The 15,132-nt window shown below is 42.8% G+C and overlaps 1 long non-coding RNA gene across 1 annotated transcript in view; it reads right to left on the minus strand.

Annotated features, from left to right (window-relative positions):
* Positions 1–874: 874 nt before the first annotated feature.
* The window catches only part of LOC129523633 (uncharacterized), a 79,311-nt gene continuing 65,053 nt past the window's right edge, over positions 875–15,132 (minus strand). The window contains exon 3 of the long non-coding RNA XR_008667176.2: positions 875–1,228. This is a non-coding gene — a long non-coding RNA (uncharacterized lncRNA). The remainder of the gene's footprint in view (positions 1,229–15,132) is intronic.

Consider the following 15,132-nt stretch of genomic DNA (forward strand, 5'->3'; position numbering starts at 1 on the left):
CTTGGCATTGTGCCAATGGAGTTTCAGCCAGACTCAGTTAACTTCTGTGAATCTATCATTCTAGCTGCTTGGCCCTGAGTATGCAAACCAGTTGGTAGATGCTTTTTACTTTTCTCTCATTTAAAAAAAATTATGATTTTCCTTGTATTTTTGGCAAATTCTTCCCGAACAACTCTAAGCTTGATACTCAACTATTTTACCGATTATCCTCATGGTAATGTCAAATGCAGGTGTGCTTAATTTAAGTATTAACAATAAAAATAATTAAATTTGCTCTAAAATAATAACAGCGTATACTTGTCATGCTTTATGGGCTATAATTTTTTTGTTTGCTTTTATCTGCATGTGGTTTCCAATAAGAAAATTCTCACAAATGATATTCTCAGTTTTGTTGTTTATGCGACATGGGAAACGTGGACAGTCTCCTTTAAGACAGATGTAGCTTGGATGCCTTACACCTGAACAAGGACTATCTTTTAATCAAGTGACCACTGGGTTGCAATTAATAGAAAGTCACTCAAACTAGATGAAAAACAAAATGCACTTTATTAAGAAAGTGTTTTAAAAATAGAAACCAGAGCAAAAAGTATTTGTCAATGAACCAGAAGTTCAATGAATCAGAAAGTTATTTCCCAAAGTGTTATAACTCATCCAATTCCAGGCTTCTATTTGTTCGTTCATTTATTCATTTGTTCCATTAAGATGTACTGAGTGTCTATGATCAACCAATTATTGGGGACACAGAGATGGGGTGTGTGTTAGTCTGTTTTCACATTGCTATAAAGAAATGCCTGAGACTAGGTAATTTATAAAGAAAAGAGGTTTAATTGGTTCATAGTTCCACAGGCTATACAGGAGGCATGGATGGGAAAACCTCAGGAAACTTACAATCATGGTGGAAGGTGAAGGGGAAGCAGGCACATCTTACACGGCCTGAGCAGGAGGAAGAAGAGAGGCAGGAAGGTGCTACACACTCTTAAAGATCCAGATCTCATGGGAACTCACTATCACGAGAACAGCAAGGGGGTAATCTACCTCTTGATCCAATCACCTCCCACCAGGCCCCTCCTCCAACACTGAGGATTACAAATCCACATGAGATTTTGCAAGGGACATGGACCCAAAGCATATCACGGTGCTTGTATCTTTGCCTTCAACGAGCCTCATCTTCCCTTCCTTGGTATTCCTTCCTTCTGAGTGTCTCTGTTCACATGCTATTGAAGCATTGCTTAAAAATAATGCAAAAGATAGGAGTGAGTTAAGGAGAAGTTATAAAATGGTCATTCACTCTTTTTACTTTTTTTTTTTTTTTTTGAGACAAAGTATCACTCTGTCACCCAGGCTGGAGTGCAGTGGCACGATCTCGGCTCACTGCAGCCTTCCCCTTTCAGGTTCAAGTGATTCTCCTCCCTCAGCCTCCGAAGCAGCTGGGACTACAGGCATGTGCCACTATGCCCGGCTAATTTTTGTATTTTTAGTAGAAACGGATTTCACCATGTTGGCCAGGCTGGCCTCGAACCCCTGGCCTCAGGTGGTCCGCCTGCCTTGGCCTCCCAAAGTGCTGGGATTACAGGCATGAGCTACCACACCTAGCCTTAAATTTCTTAAATATTAACTTTGAACACCGGAATTGTGGACTTGATTAAAATGAGTACTTAGGTAAATTTCTGTAGAATGCACTACTTATTGGCTTGAAGGAAAATACAACTCAAAATTTTAAAAATTGAGTTCAGTAGGTCAGTACTGACATGATTATTTCCTTTGACTTGTACTTAAGGTTCTAACAGAAGAAATGTCCTAACACCCCTGTTGTCGTCAGGCCTTTGCCCTGCTCAGCTGCAGGAGCAGTGGTTCTCCAACCTTGCATGTACCCTCACAAGCGCCTGGAGGACTGGTAAAAGTCCCCATGGCTGGGCCTCATCTCCTGAGTTCCTCATTTCTTAGGTCTTGGCTGGGGACTGAGAGTTCGCATTTCTAACAAGTTTCCAGGTGATGCTGCTGGTCCAGGGCCCACACTTTGAGAACCATTGATCTAAACAAAGGTTACTCAAAGTGCCATGTGCAGATGTGAGCTAATTGTTACTGATCTGCAACAAGGCAAGCATGGAAATAGAAAGTATACATTTGGAATGTTTTATAATTTGACACTTATGGCTTCCCAGTGCATGATCAGTGGGCACACCTCATTAAATAGGATATAGATGAGTTCAGAGCTGTCGCATTTGCATCATGAGGCACATGTGGGGCAAGGTGCTGCTGGAGCCCACATTTCATTCTATGGTAGGTTGAAAACATAAAACACTGGTCATTCACCATGCATACTTGGAGAAGCACTGCTTCCTAAACCATCATGCTATATTGCCTCATTATTAAAAAACAAACAAATAAATGGTTAACACACAAATGAGTCAGGTTCATTCTTTCTCGCATTGTATGGGGCAGATGGGAGGAGGAATGGGCCAGACCTTGGCCTGGAACCCACTTCCTCAGGAGATCCAGGGGAAATGGGCAGAGCTGAAAAGACTGGCCTTGAGTGTGACACTACACATCATTTGGGGGACAGAGGACAGCCCAGAGTCCAAGGAGCTTAGGCCCCTTTGAGGTTTTAGGTCTGAACACAGAAATTGACCAGTCAGAATTAGGATGCCCACTCCTGCTTGAGGATTGAACTGGGTAAGCAAGAAGGTTGGATGCTTCCCAGTGAGGTCAACATGGATCCCTCAATTACAGGTAGTCAAGGTGGGTTGAAACCCAATACAGAAGATTCTCAATTGCCACAAGTCACCTAAACCCCAGGTCTGGGAAACTGACGTATAGCCTGGTCTTGGGCATGACTAAGTCTGCAGGTGGAGACCAAAAGCAGCCCTGGCCACAGCACACATGGGAAGGCAGGGACCAGGAAAAAGAAGGTTAGATATCATCTGATCTCAGCGAATTGGCTGGCATTTTCTTTTATATCTTTAAACACTTTTATTAAAATTCCCAATGATGTGATTCCTAATTATGAGGATTCAGCTGTTCTCTGCCTTCAATTGTAGGGTCCTCTTGAGCTGGCTAGAAGGATGCCCATGTGAATGAGGGCTTCTCTATGATTTTAAAGCTTGATGAATGTGCTTCAAATAGACTTTGCTAACTGTCTTTTCTAATGGATCTCCTGATAGCTCTACAATTTTACTAGCAGTGATTTATTTTTTAATATTTTGCACTTCAAGCTCTGATAAATTCAGTGTTCTTTCTAAGTACTTGTACAAATTAGATTGCAGTCAGAGGAGTTCAGCATTTTTACATGTTCAGTACATCAAGACCTGATAAGCAGCTGTTGCAGCTGTCTGCTTGCCTCTCTGGTCCTCATTGAAATCTGCCCTACTCCACAGCCTTCCTTGGCTGGATTGATCCCAAGAAGAGGTTTTCATTACTTTATATCTAGAAATAGCCTTCAGCTTGTTCTAATGATCTCCAGTCACCAATTTGAAAGAGTGCCCTTAGATGTCCACCAGTTACCTCTTGAACTTCATTCTTCCAGCCAGAGAACAAACTGCCCCAAAAATGCTGCAGACTGGCTGACTCAGCAGTGGTGCTACTGCCTGCTGATAAAGGTGTGAGTTTAAGACCATCAGCTAGGAAAGTGGAAAGCAGTAGGACATGAGGTTTCACACTGGGGTCAGATAAGCCTGGGTTTGAATCTTGCTGTGTCATTTAGAATGCTTTTGATTGCAAGTAACAGAAAAAACAAGTGAAACAGGTTTAACACCAAAAGTTAGTAGCTGATATTGGAGCGGAGGCAGAGGACGCTTCCAGGTTGGTTGTTCAGCAGCTCAATGTCACCAGTAGTTCCTTTTCTCTCTACTCCGCTGTTTCAGCTCCATCCTCAGACTGATTCCCCGATTCCTCTCAAAGCTTCAGGCTAAATGTGGCACATATACACCATGGAATACTATGCAGCCGTAAAAAATGATGAGTTCATGTCCTTTGTACGGACATGGATGAAATTGGAAACCATCATTCTCAGTAAACTATCGCAAGAACAAAAAACCAAACACTGCATATTCTCACTCATAGGTGGGAATTGAACAATGAGATCACATGGACACAGGAAGGGGAATATCACACTCTGGGGAATGTTGTGGGGTTGGGGGAGGGGGGAGGGATAGCATTGGGAGATATACCTAATGCTAGATGACAAGTTAGTGGGTGCAGTGCACCAGAATGGCACATGTATACATATGTAACTAACCTGCACAATGTGCACATGTACCCTAAAACTTAAAGTATAATAAAAAAAATAAATAAATAAATAAATAAATAAAAATTAAAAAAAAAAAAGCTTCAGGCTGGCTCCAGCAGCAAGTGAGGCTAACTGCTTTTTCATTAGGGGCCAGCAGGAGAAAAAGAGGGACAACTGCTCTCCACCAGTTGTCACACCGCCAATCGGATTGACTAGGGGAATGTCCTGCACTGATTAGCTGAGGTCTGGTTTATCTGAGCTATCCAATAAAACCACTGTCCAAAAGAAATAGGATTACCGCAGTTGTTTTAAATCAATTACAGTCACTCAATGGAGTTGAGGATGGAGCTGATCACACCAAAACCAGAAGTGCACCTGGGGAAGAAGAAATGGATACTGGGGAGACCACCATAACATTCATGATACTGGCTCTGCTGGTTGTATTCTCTTAGCCTAATCTTTTAACATCTCTGAGCCTCAGTTTTCTCATTAGTAAAAGAAGATTGCCTTGGTATCGACCTTCCTGGCTGTTCTAGAGATTAGGAAAAACATAGGATCATAAAGAGCTTTGCACTGGGCTTGGCACACTGTAAGGCTCAATAAAAATTATGAGGGAGAAGATAAGTGAAGGGAGGTGCCCATTACATTTAAACATTACATTCTTTACAAGGCTTGTTTCAAGTGGGTCTTTTTCCTTAGCGTATGCACATTCAACGGCTATAAGTGAACAACAAAGACTTTGTTCAGAAACACCATTTATATGACTTATCAGGGCATGATTCACGTGAAGAAACTCAAGCTAGGCTGTTCTAACACATGTGAAGAATATCTGAGTTTAATACTACTACTAATAATGTTAAAACTCAAAAGATGAAATAAAGAAAAAGAAGAAAGTGAAGAGAGAAGTAGTTACAATTTATTGAGCATTTAGAGGTGTTATACTAAAGCACTTTACAGGCATTGTGAGCCCTTGACATTGATTTTATTACGTCTATTTGCATATGAGAAACACATTTACAGAGGTTGAGGAGTTTGCCCAAAGTCAATATCCATTAAATGACAAAACCTGGATTTGAACCCAAATTAATATGACTCCAAAGTTTATTTCATGTTCTCTACACCAAAACTGCTTGCAAGGGAGGGCACCCCATTCATTCATTTATTCATTCATTCATTGATTCATTCACTCACTTGAGCTCTCAGCAGATGGTCCCAGAGTCCCTGCCATGGGTCAGACACTGCTTGGTGTTCAGGGAAAGGAAGATGAATAGTACACAGGGGTACTTTTGAGATTTACACAGTGTGCAAGTCCTGGACTCCTGGCTTGTTTTTGGGAGTTTTTCAGGGCAAGAGTTGCGAGGGGCAGGGTTTTATGCCCTTTTCTCAGTCAAATGAGAAGTGTTGGATCACTGAGGGTGATGGAGGCTGGCCATGGGCTGCTCTCCCCCAGTTCCCTCCACCATCTGCTCTTCCCAATGAGACAGTTGAATCTTGCGATATCTCAGGGTGAAAGAGGTCGGAACATCAGAGGTCACCTTAACTCTCCATAACTCTGCTCCAAAATAATAATTGTTTCAAAGGGAAATGTCATGACCAGTCAGATTCCTCTATGTTTGGAATCTGGACTAGACAACATGGATGGGTCTCAATGTTTATATTGTCAATTCTGTTCAATTTAATTTATTAAAAAGTAAATGCAGCTGTTCTGGGATGGCTTATGTGCTGCAGATAGGGCTAGGTGCCAGAGATGTGTTCATATGTCAGCATCACAGTGCCCCTGGCCTAAGTACACAGGCTGGCAGAACAGACAAACATAGAGAATATGGTATGCATTCTAATAGATTCCTGCCTGGTATGCCCCAATGTGGCTGAATAAGTTGTTAACATTTGTGTTACATTTTGGAAGATAAGTCCAGACTGGTTGGTAAATGCCCTCCTGACTGCCCAGGATCCATCCACCACCTGTCCCCCGGATCCATCTTCTACCCTTTCTGCCCTGACCCCTTCTCCAGGATGACTCCCCTCTGACTACATATGCACTTGCCCATGACCCAAAAACTTAAGCCTCTAAGCCCCTCTCCAGCACCACAGTAGTCATCTGTTTTAATTGGTCCACATCTGTGCCATAACAGTAGTTAAATACTTTGAGTGTCACCCCTAAATAAAGACACATACCACATGCTTCCTGGGAGTCCAGGAATGGGGAGAAAAAGTTGGGACCAACCAAAAGAGAGATTGCCTCTTCTCAGAGGCACACACTGCTGGAACATTTTTGCTTCCTTGGATCTCTGACCACACTTCAATCATGGTCCTAGCACTTCTCAAAACTTCTCGCCCTTTACTCCCATCCTGCAGTCATCCTGCTCTGAGGCTCGAGGCAGCTGCTTACTGCCGAAGTCAACCAAAAGGCGCCAAGACATGTCTTAAGCACGGGGCTCCCAGAAGTTGGGGCCTGCCTCCAGGGAATAAGCTTCTGTGTGCACTTTGGTTTTGGTTTTTGTAGAAAATAAAGGACAAGCAAGTGGCTGGGTTCCCTTTAACTGATGATGAGAACTCTAACCATTAGGATGCTTTTGTCTGCAAGTGAAAAAACAGAAAGATTCAAATGACTTAACAGAAGCGAAAGTTCAAAAGAAGAGTAGTGTGGATCCCAGGCTTGATTCCACCTCTGTCCTGGTGATCTCATCAGGGTTCCATGTTTCTCCCATGTCTGTGCTGTGCCCGTCTCAGCTTAGCTTCAGCCTCAGTCAGGGCCCCTTATTGGTGCAAGATGGTGGGCAGCATACAAAATCTAAAAAGCTGTATTTCCTGGTGTTTCTGTCCTTAGAGGAAACCTTTCCCAGATGTCCCCAGTTGGTGCGTGGGCCCATCTCATAGTCAGAAAGGGGTCACATATTCACCCCTGATTAATGGTCCTTGAAGGGATTGCAGCCACCATTGCTGGCTTTTAAAATCAAGATTTGCCCTTAGAGTTGGAATAGGGATCTCTCTCCATGTCTCATGGGGTTCTGCTAGCAAATGAATATCATAGGCAAACAGTAATTGATGCTACCAGAACCTACTGGAAAGAGAAAGACCAAATTAGAGCAGATGGTGTTGGTAAACAAGGTGGAGTGCATGAGAGTGTGTCACTAGCGACTAGAGGTTAAAGGCAAAGGGCTTTGGAGTAAGGAAACCTAATTTAGAGTAATAGTATTACCTGGGCCATTGTTTCAGTTATTTGTTACTGTGTAACGCACACCCCAAACTTTGGTAGCTTAAAACAACTATCCATTATTGCTCACGGGTCAGCAATCAGTTTGATGGTTCTTCCAATCTGGGCCAGGCTCATCTGAGTTCATCTGGACTTTCTCATATGTCTTCAGGAGGCTGGCTGGTCTAGGATGGTCTCTGCTAGAACGGCTTATGGGCTCCACGTGGTCTCTCATCCTTCAACAGGCTAGTCCAGGCTTGTACATCTGGCAGCCCAGCAGTTTCCAAGAGAAAAAGCAGAAGAGTGGAGGTCTCTTGAGACCTAGGCTCAGAACTAGGACACTGTCAGCAAAGCCTCGTTCTATTGTCCAAATGGAAGCCATAAGAACAGTCAAAAGCTGTGAAGTCACATTGCAGAGTGTGGATGCCAGGATTAATGAAGAATTATGGCCACCTTGCAATCAATCTACCACAACGACATTGGAAAGTCATTTCTCTTCTTTGCACCACAGTTTCATCACTTTTCATGAGGAACTAATAATGGTATCCACCTCAAAGTCTTGAGAATTAAATAAGAAAATGCATATAAAGTACTTAACATAGTATTGGGCACATGGTAAGCATTAAGAAAGTAATAGCTCTCATCGTGCTTGTGTATTGATGATTGCAGTTAGAGTTGTTATCATTATTATGTTTATTTTAATAATTATGATGATGTTGAATTTCTATCTGCTGGCTTTTAACTCACTTTAGGATATAAGTCTAGTGAAACTGTGTCCAAAAAATTCTAGACTTTGTGGAAACCCTAGTTGGCAGAGCAGAAGGCTACTGATCAGAGATGGGTGATTGTTGAGAGTTCCCCATCTGCCTCCCCATGCTGTTTGGTGAGTATCATTCTCTTTAGGTTTTTGCTGTGCTGGCTGCTGGGAGCTCCCTAAGCTCATTTTCTGTTCCTCAAGTGGAACAGAGAATTCCTACACTTCCTTCTCTAAGGAAGTGTAGTTTCATACTGTGATTTCAGCAGAAACCACTAATTTTGGCCAGCATTGCCCCCTGAAGGAGAGGAGCAGGCTTCATTCCTGAGACAGCTGACTTTCTGTTCCTTTCTGCTGTTGCCTCTGTGCCCAGTGCTGAAGTCCCTGGAGATGATCATGAAATTCAGGGTGGCCAGGTTGGGCAGTGAGGAAGCGGAGAAGTCTCCCAGCCTCCTCTCACACCTACTCCTCGCCAAATCTCCAAGAATTAAAACCAGTTGGCAATTTCTTGGAAAAAGGGAATCGGTCTCTTAAATCTTGAGAAAAGAAAAAGGGTGTTTTTTTTTTTTTTTAATGGCTATTTTGTTCCTGATGATCCTGGCATTTGTACCCCAGGCAGACTCTGAACACGTGCAGGAGCTCGTTCCACAAGGCAGCCTGCTGATTTCATTTGCCACCACAGTTTTCCCATCTGCTAAGGGATGCACCCAGATAATTTTCCACGTATAATTCACAGTCCTTTGTAATTTAGGCTCAAATAGAATCAACAGCTTGATCAAGACGCCGTGGCAAGGATTTCAAGGGCAGGGCTTCCATTGTCTCCCATCTTTTGTGAGTGCATCCTCTCTCTGGCCGTTGTCTGCGTCTCTGTTTATGTCTCCTCCTACCTTGTTTCACAGTCCCTCACAATTTGTATTTGTCCTTCTCTTTCATCAAGCACGATATTTCTGTCTTGCAAATGTGCAGGTCTAACAAGATTCCTCCCATAGATTATGCAGCACAATGATCATTTTTGGGCCCCAACTTGCTAATTGCAGCCCCCACCCCCACTTCATCTGGCCAAGGCAAAGATGGATGCTCAATTTGCATTATTTATGTCTTTTTCTCTGTGTTTCTGGTGATGGCTTTTGCATAGCATATGTAAAATTTTGCTGACATCAAGAATTCATTTGGCTCGAGATGTTCAAAAGATTGTAGGAGTGGGGGGGACCCGGTTTGTGTAAACTCAAAAACCATCAGACATCCTTGCTCTCATCTGTTTCTTAGAGAAAAGTGGGCATTTGCTCCTAGCATTGGAAGGCGGCTTTTCATGAGAGTTCTCTGGATTACCTTGGACAGTCAGGTGAGCTCTTTTGTTTAAAGAGCTTTGGTTCCTTTTGAGCTGTCAGTACCCTTTCTTTGAAAGGGCAGGGCAAGGCACCAAGGCTCATTTTAAAGTTCAAACACAAGTCCGTTGCCACATTGCAACTACAGCTAAAGATCATCAGAGCAAGGAGATCTCAGACAGTGTCTAATTTGACCTCCATATTTTGTCGAGGAAGAGACTGAGGCTCAGAAACAAGCAATGGCTCACCAAGGTCACAGAACTGCCACCAGCTAGTTCTGTGGTCTATCATTTTATTTGGCCCTTAAATCCCCTCCAATAGAACAGCAACCTTAAAGGGATCAGTCACTATTCTAAGCACTTCGCATATATTATCTCATTTAATCCTCATAAAATACCTATTCACTGGGACTTGTTGCTATCACCTTCGTTTCATAGATGAGAAGACTGAGGCACAGAGAAGGAAAACAACTTGCCTAAAGTCACATGGCACTAAGTAGCAGAGTTTGGATTCCACCCCGGGTAGCCTGGTTCAAGACTCCTTGATGTAACCACTCTGTTCTCCAACCTCGCTGAGCTGCCCCATTCCCCATATAATAATGCCCAAATTCCTTATTTTGCAACATAAAGCCTTCTACTCCTGGAAAAGCAGCCTGGTATTGGGAAAGGCAGTCTAGTGTGGGCAGTTTTGTGATTCTGCTTGGCCACATAAAAATGGGCCTTGGGCCTAGAGCTCTTCCTTACCAAGAGGTAGGGGCCCTCATAGCCTGTGCTGGGCTCATCACCTTGTGCAGGAATCTTCCTCTATTTCAAACTCAATGAATACTGCTTAGGCGCATGCATGGATGGCCCTCAGGCATGTCCCCTCACCTGCCCCTCGCCACCCCTTTTCTGCAATTCAGACCCCCATGGGGGAAGGGGAGGGGTCCTTCTATTCTCCACAAAGTGGGGTGCATGCAGCCACATCACCCACTTTTGCTGCAGGGTGGATTGATGGCCCTAGGGGCAATGCACTGTCAGCTGGATCTCATGCACACTGTCTCTACTCTCTTGCTGTAAGAGAGCTGAATGCAGGAGAACCAAGGAGGCTGGTGTGTGTTTGCTCAGCTAGCAGCCTCTAATCATGCACTGGTCTCTTCCTTGGGTGGCACTCATCTGCCTTTTAACCTTGGCTGTACCTGTTATATTCTATTCTGACACGCAGCCTGACACCCAGGGAACTGTTTATGAAGCTGCTATGCTGGGGATGACTTTTTGGCTACTCTCATGCATTCACTCTTCTTTGGGTACGCACGGATTTTCTCCTGGAGAGATACTCTTGGCTCCAGCAGAAGGCATGTGACTCAGGACTGGCCCATTAGAGCATCCCATTCCACGTAAGAGCTGGGCGTGTGATCCCTCAGAGCCAAGTGCTGGAAAAGACTTGCTTATACCATCAAGAGAGAAGTAAGATTCTCTCTTCTCCACCAGAGCTCCCAGAGCTAAGGACATGAGGTGGGAGTTATCCATAGTTGTCTAGAGAATGAGGCCACTATGGGCCAGATCAGAGCTGAGATGAAGAGGTGGAGAGACACAGGGTCTCTTTGATACCCTCTTAACTCTTACCGCAAGCTGAGCCCAAAGCCAGCTACTCTCTAGATTACTAAATTCCATGAGCCAGATGTTTCCCTTTTACTTAAGCCAGTTTGATTTAGGTTCTGTACTTGGAACGAAACTCTCAAATGATTACTGGGCTTCACCAAGTTCTTAGTCTCTCCACCTAGCCCTGCCGCCTCAAGCTCTGTCCTCTTTGAACTTCCTCTTTTCTCAAGCTGACGTGCCAGTAAGAAGATGCAAGTCAAGCATCTTGCTGCATTTTGCCTGTCTCCCTCCTCTACAATGTAAGCTTCGTGAGAGGAACAAACAAAGAAACAAAAAAACCTAACCTGTCTTATTCTCACTGCTGTATCCCCAGTGCCTTGAATAGGTCCTAGGACAGCAATAGGCACCCAACAGATACTGTTAAATAAATGAATAAAGCTTTCCCTGATCATCTTCCCTCTCCTCCCTTTACGCTAAGTTGCTCATCCCCTATCAGACAGTGTTACATTATTCATATTATACATTCCCTTTCCTAAATTATGAATTCTTTAAGGGGACTGATACTTCTTCATATTCCCTGTGCCTAGCAGAATTCCTGGCGTAAAGTAAGGGCCCAAAATAATGGTTAATAGAAGGAATCAATTGATTAGGTCAACAGAACACTCTTCATTATACCATCTCAAGCTTTCTTAGCTCCCTGGTTGAGGTTTGCCTTATCCCATTCTCTGGCATCATTCATAATCACCACCTGGGGCTCAGCTGATGGACAATGGAGCAATTGATTTTCTAATGGCCAAGATATGAACCTTCCTCCTTCATGGTCAAGGCAGGAGGAAAGGACACAAAGAAAGGGCTAGCTACCACTCTCTGGGTTAGGTGATATTCAAGCTAGGAGTACTGGCTCAGAACAGGAACCCCTGAAAAATAACAGAAGGAGGTGGAATGCATGCATTCAATCCACATAACAATCTCCTTGTGCAGGAACTGCACTTGGTTTCATAGTGAGCTCAGGTGCAATATAGTTTGCAGTTACTTTTGCTCCCTTACTTAGCTTTAAAGCTTTAACCTGACTTTGCTACAATAATGACTGCCACATCAATCAGGTCTGGCTGCATAGGATTATCATATCAGTCTATATGTTCCACCAAAGAGTAAGGAGATAATATAACTGCTATTACATTATAAGCTCTTGTTGAACAATAAACCGTGCTTTTCTTTTATGATTTATAACAACACATACTGTAGTATTTCCATATTAAAAGACTAGAGTGATTTTACAAAGGAAACTCTTGGTAGACAGTACTTCATTACTACATATGATATGTATTTCATATGCATAATTCTGACATATTTATAAATCATGTTACATGATATATTCAGAAACTCTTTATAAGTGATAACTGTATTTTCTTTTCTTTTTTTTCTTTTTTTTTTTTTTTTTTTTGAGATGGAGTCTTGCTCTGTCACCAGGCTGGAGTGCAGTGGTGTGATCTCAGCTCACTGCAACCTCGGCCTCCCAGGCTCAAGCGATTCTCCTGCCTCAGCCTCCCCAGTAACTGGGATTACAGGCACGCGCCACCATGCCCAGCTAATTTTTGTATTTTTAGTAGAGACAGGGTTTCACCATGTTGGCCAGGCTGGTCTCCATCTCTTGACCTGATAACTGTATTTTCTAAGCCACTTGTTTCCAAATGCAGGTTTATAACAAAGCTTTTATGGACCCAGAAAAATAAGGGCAATGATATTAGATATATCTTATATGTGTATGTATATAGTATGTGTGTATGATTATAAATTTATGAATGTTCTTTCTTGGGAAAAAAGGCCATTTATTCAAAGACCACAGACTCACACTTTTTTTTTTTTTTTTGAGATGGAGTCTCACTCTGCTGCCCAGGCTGGAGTGCAGTGGTGCAATCTCAGCTCACTGTAACATCCGCCTCCCAGGTTTAAGCAACTGAGACTCACTTTTTTACTTTTTAATATCACCAACGGCAAGAAAAAAGGGCAAGAAATGTCCTCTGTTTTATGAAATAACAGTGTTTGTTATACTGGGAAAATATTGGGGTATTATACTTCAATCTCCTCAATTTTTTGACACTTTACCACATTCTCGGTTTATTGATTTTACTTCATTAGCTCATAAAGTTACTCCAGCAAGGGCTCTCATGCTCTGACAAAACCCGCAATGGGCCCAATCCTGACACTGCCTCTCTGGAAGTGGCCCATACCCCAAATTGTCCCTCTCTGAACCCTCCACCTCTCCGCCCCTCTGGTACCTGTCCTCACCTTCTAATAGGAGGAAAGGCATGGAGAGCTATGAGACTTTAACTCAATGCTTTTTTCAGAGTGCTTGCATTATTAAACAGGATGCATATTACTCCAAAGGGTGATTTCTTATCATGAAATAAGCATGAAATATTACTCTTATTACTCCAAAGAGTAATTTCCTATCAGGCAGTGAGGTCAAGTAGGGTGAATAATTGCAATCAGCATTGGAAAGCTAATGTTGAGCACTTTAAATTAGAACCCTCAGCTGGCTCTCCTGAATGTTTGTCCTCAATGTAAACAGGTTGCTGGAAAAGCCAGAGCAGCAGTCTAGTGATGCCCCAGAAAATAGTCTTTCCCATGAGGTCGGAAATAAGAAATCATTTCAATATCAGTAGGGAAGTGGAGCTAAGAATAGTAATCATCTGCTGGTTATGCCACAAACTTCTTCTGTTTCATTTCTCACTCCCTTTATGACCTTTCTTTCTTCCCACTTTTTATTTTTTACCTCCCTCTTGTCACAAAACACTTTCTCCAAATACTTGAAACATATATTTAGTTGGTACAGCTAGCTACACATTGATATGATCTCTTGTGCAATTTGGATAATGGATTTCTAAGCTTTTAAGGAAGAACAAGCCCTTTTCCTTCTCTCCCAGAAAAGAAAATGAGATCAAGGACCCTTGGCTAAGGACATAACCAAGCCTTATTCAAATAGTAATCTTCAGCTTTTTCTCTTGAAAACTAAGGGAATGTCCATCCAAATCCCAAAGAGGAGAAAGAATATGTGGAGAGAAGAATATAGAGGAAAGAACCAAGCAACATGACATGGAATTCATGGAGATAGGTGTATCTATTCAATTACAGCACAGGAAATGTTTCTGCTCTTCCTAAAGAGTTTGGGTAGTCCTGTCTGAGAGACTTAATGCTCGTTTCGGGAGATGTGTGCATTTAGGACAACAGTCATGCCTGTAACTCCAGCTGCAGAGGAGACTGAAGTAGACAAGCCCATGGCCACCCTAGGTATGTTTTATATGCCTTCCTCCACCCCCCCAAACAGTATTGCCCTTCTATGAGACCTAGGATGGCAATGGCCACTACTTCTGATCCTACTGAAGGTCCTCTCTGCATCTGTACTTTTCTCAGACTTGGGGAAATACACAAAGAGAAGTAGAGTTGAGGACCCTACTTCAGTTCCCACTTCTGTAACTGGTCAGGAAGCCCAACTTCGTCATCACAGCTGCCTTCTCCCCACCCTTTCTATGTTGTCTCTACCCACTGCCAGCAACTCAGCCAGGTAGGCTCTTACCTGATGGGATGACCAAACTTTCAATCTGGAATAATCTGAGTGCTTGATAGCCTTGGCCTTACTGTGTTGCCTCACTTTTCCAGTGCCAGAGATTTTTGGGCAAGGGAGTGTGGAGATTGGATTGAAAGGCAGATACAGACTTAAATTTGAAAGGTTAAGAAAGGTATGCAAAGGTAGCATTATTGCCTAAAATATTTCACCAGAAAGGTGAACCTGAGTCTGATCATGCTTCTAGCTTTAACTAATAATTTACTGGGAAATACAGGGAAAAAGGCCCTGATATTTTTAATAAATTGAGAAGGAAGCTGTAGGGGAGATATTTAAAGACTAAGAAAGGCTAAGAGATTTAAGAGACATACCAACAAATTGCCATGTGTGAACCTTGTTTGAATTCCGATTTTAACAAACAGCCTCTTCCACCTCATTAAGAGATAAATATCCAGTACTTTTACTTTTCATGCTTAATAATTTTATTAAA

Source organism: Gorilla gorilla, chromosome 6, assembly GCF_029281585.2.
Source record: "Gorilla gorilla gorilla isolate KB3781 chromosome 6, NHGRI_mGorGor1-v2.1_pri, whole genome shotgun sequence".
Lineage (NCBI taxonomy): Eukaryota > Metazoa > Chordata > Mammalia > Primates > Hominidae > Gorilla > Gorilla gorilla.